This window comes from Adiantum capillus-veneris, chromosome 29 (genome assembly GCF_014529385.1).
Source record: "Adiantum capillus-veneris isolate H3 chromosome 29, ASM1452938v2, whole genome shotgun sequence".
NCBI classification, from domain to species: Eukaryota; Viridiplantae; Streptophyta; class Polypodiopsida; order Polypodiales; family Pteridaceae; genus Adiantum; species Adiantum capillus-veneris.
In genome coordinates, this window is record NC_140959.1 from 88,526,117 (window position 1) to 88,529,964 (window position 3,848).

A 3,848-nucleotide genomic window follows, 5' to 3' on the forward strand; every position below is an offset into this window, starting at 1 on the left:
TGCACCTTTGTCTATTCGTACTCGTTTAGGCTCTCGCCATGCATCTTATGCATCACATTGTTATGCTTTCGTTGTGTCTAGCTTACATGATGTTGAGGAACCTCTCTCTTTTGATGAAGCACAGAGTTCAGAAAATTGGATGGCTGCCATGCAATCAGAATACGATGCACTTATAGAAAATGACACGTGGACTTTATGTGATTTGCCTCCTGGCAAAAAGGCCATTGGTACAAAGTGGGTTTACAAGTTGAAACGCAAGCCGGATGGTGAGATCGATCGCCATAAGGCTCGACTTGTTGCAAAGGGTTATGCACAACAAAAAGGCATAGATTATGAAGACACTTTTGTTCCCACCTGTCGTATGACTACTGTGCATTTTCTATGTGCATTGGCAGCTCATTTTGGTTGGGATGTACATCAATCAGTCATTGTTACTGCTTTCTTGAATGGTGACATACTTGAGGAAGTTTATGTAACGCAACCTCGCGGTTTTGTCATAAAAGGACAAGAGTACAAAGTGTGCAACTAGTTGTAAGAAGGATTTGTATGGGTTGAAGCAATCTCCTCGTGCTTGGTATGAGAAAGCTGACACTCATTTGGTCAAACGAAGCTTTCGTAACACTCCAACTAGAAGTACATTGTATGTAAAGCATGAGGGTGATGTACTTCTCATTGTGGTTCTTTATGTCGATGATTTGCTAATCATCACTGGACCAAATGAGAGACATATTGCTGAATTTAGGGCTGATTTTAATGTTACTTTCAAGATGAAAGATTTGGGGTTGTTGCATCATTACTTGGGTATACAGTTTAAGCACTGTGATGGTGGTATTGCCTTGTGTCAAAAAAGTTACATAGAGACATTGCTATGTAAGTTTGGACTTGAGGATTGCAAACCTATTGGCACTCCCATGGAAACGGGTTTGAAGTTGAGTCTACATGATGCTGGTGATCATGCTGATGTCACTCTTTATCAAACTGCTATTGGCTGCCTCATTTATGTATGTAACACGAGGCCGGATATTCAGTTTACAGTCTCACAGGTCAACAGATTTATGCATAGCCCAGGGTCTAAGCATTGGCACGTTCTCAAGAGGATTTTCCACTACCTTAGTGGCACTTTACATCTTGGCTTGTTTTATCCTAAGGGGGGATCATTGCCGCGAGACTTACATGCTTTTTTGGACTCAGATTGGGCTGGTTGTTTTGACACGCAAGTGTCCACAAGTGGTTTTTGTTTCATGCTTGGCAGATCAGGTATATCATGGTTGAGCAAGAAGCAACCGACTATCGCCACTTCGAGTTGTGAGGCTGAGTACAGGGCAGTCTTCACAGCTACGGTTGAGTGTGTATGGCTCAGACGCCTTATGGCTGATTTGGGTGTTGGAAAGGACACTGCCAACACTATCTACACTTACAGGTAGATCGCATTGGTAGTTGCGAGGGACTCAGTTTTTCATGCTCGCACAAAGCACATTGAGGTGCATTACCACTATGTCATGGAGAGGCTCTCAGCAGGAGAGGTTAGCTTGGCTTATGTGCCAACACAGGACAACCTTACAAATCTTTTCACAAAGGCATTGTCTCATGAGAAGCTGGTAGCTTTCCGCAGAGCTTTGGGCCTACTTCCCTTTGTGTATTGATCATGTCCTTAGGGCATGGCACTTCCCTTTACTCATGTGCCAGCTCTCGTTCACCGCATCACTCCATGGGTGATTTGTTATATATACATATGGTAGTGATGTGTGTGAAGACACTAGGACCGTCGGGGCATTTTTTCCCTCTTTAGGAGGTTTTTTCCCCCGAGCATTGTATATACGCCCATCACTCTATGGCTATCTATCTTTCCATTGCACACTAAGTAACACACTCTCTATTTTGTGCCTTGAGCTTCCTTCGTCTTCTCCAAGATGTGTGCATTTCTCTGCAACCCTAATTCCAATAGGATTGTGACTCCATCAGGTGCCATGATGATCAGTGGGGCTTCATAAAATTGAAAGTATCAAGTCAGCTTCAAGTCTCCACCCCACTTAATTTGGTGTAGGTCAATTTCCAAGTGTTCAATATGACGTGGTCGAATAAAAAAGTTTGATTCACAGACCCAACAACTTGTATATATGGCATGTATTTGATGGGTCAAAATTTATATGAGGTGCAAAAATCTTGTTGAGAATGCGAAACAGTTTCTCTTGGAATTTAAAGATTGGTGACAGGCCAATAGTGTGATACATTGCCTTAAAGATAGTTAAACAGGTTGTGTCCATAAATTTGTGCTACAAAACAAGAGGATAACAATGTCAAGCTATGTATTCTTGCACTCAACTTCAAGAATAGTGCAGACTGTTGAGAAACCAAACTTTAAACCTAAGGCTCTGATACCAATTGTGAGATCCCCAACCCAAAAGATTGGGGCGACTTCATAAATGGCCTTCATTTATTCTCAAGTTCCATTGATCAAAACCTACTCAAAACCCATGAAGAAAGGATACGAGAAATAGAAGAGAGCAATTCCTCTATCCATTGCGATTCTGGTTGTAAGGGTCATACGTCACAAGCCAGGTTGATAAATCAAAGGATTCTAATGGGAGCTATATCCTATATCTTAAAGATAAAATCTCATTGACAGACCTAGGAACTATAAACAATGCCTTTTTTTCCCACGTTGAAGAAGCATGACTGACATTCATAAGTCCCCCCAATGTGTGCCTTTCTTGTGCACTTTGGCTTTTATGTTATCTTCCACTTGTAAGGATTGATAGGAAAAGTTGAGCTTCCACACCACTGATTGAGAGATTCTTCAAAATGTCTCGACCATTCTTAGTGATCTATCTTCACATGACCTCCATGAAATCCCATATTTGAGAAAACTATTTCCAAGGTTGAGATAGCCCTTTGCTTTGTAGGGGTAGACCAAGCTTGACAAGAATATTTACATACACATATATATATAATCTATCCCCCCACAACATGAGATGGGGGGTCCATTAAAAAAGGGCCACCCACTCTCACGTGGTTGCATGACAACACACACATAGGCATACTCTCATTTATGTTAGCTTGGAACTCCCTCATGCATGGTCTAATGTTGTTTCTTTCACTCTCAATCTTCTATATTTGACTCTTTATTAGTTGAAAACAACCATGCTCTCGCTCATACAAATGGACACATGGCAAGGTCTAGTATTAAATATTCCTACTTTGGTTTTTCTTATGATGCTTCTAAATTTCCAAGGATGGAATTAGACCTCAAAAAGAATCAAGTTAGTGTTAGGATTGGTGGGAAAATATGCCCAACATAGTTGAATTTATCTATTTTTTCAATATACGACCTTTTTTGGTAGCTTCAATCGCTTTTTCTTTGACTAGTATCACATTTTTCTATAGAAACACCTTGCTTAAATTGCATGATTGGTGGGTCTCTTGCCTATACTTATACATGCAAGAAAAGTTTCACTCTCTTATTATGACACTTACTTGATCAATCATTGATATTTCTTTCTGTCTTGTTGTGTATAATGATATGATTGGTCTGCCACTACCAGTTTGCACTTATTATCCTCACCTTCTAGCTAGAGATACATGGTCTTTCTTCTCACTATCGCCCTATACATCACACACAACCTCTCTCTATGTACGCAACGTTTAGACCCTCAGCCTCCTTCATATCCCAAGACATGAGATGAATTGCCAAATTGAAGGGGCGAGAATCCCATGAACATCTTTACCTAAACACTTGAAAATATTAAACAAAGTGTCCCATCTGTTAGGTTAGATGCAGAAGCATGCTCCCTAATCACCAATGGTTCAACATTCGGCTATGGAGGATGGAGCCTTAGCTTAACCATGGT

The 3,848-nt window shown here is 40.7% G+C and overlaps 1 pseudogene; it reads left to right on the forward strand.

The window, feature by feature from the left end:
* Positions 1-911: 911 nt before the first annotated feature.
* On the forward strand, positions 912-1,643 carry LOC147419548 (secreted RxLR effector protein 161 pseudogene; annotated as a pseudogene).
* The last annotated feature ends 2,205 nt before the right edge of the window (positions 1,644-3,848 follow it).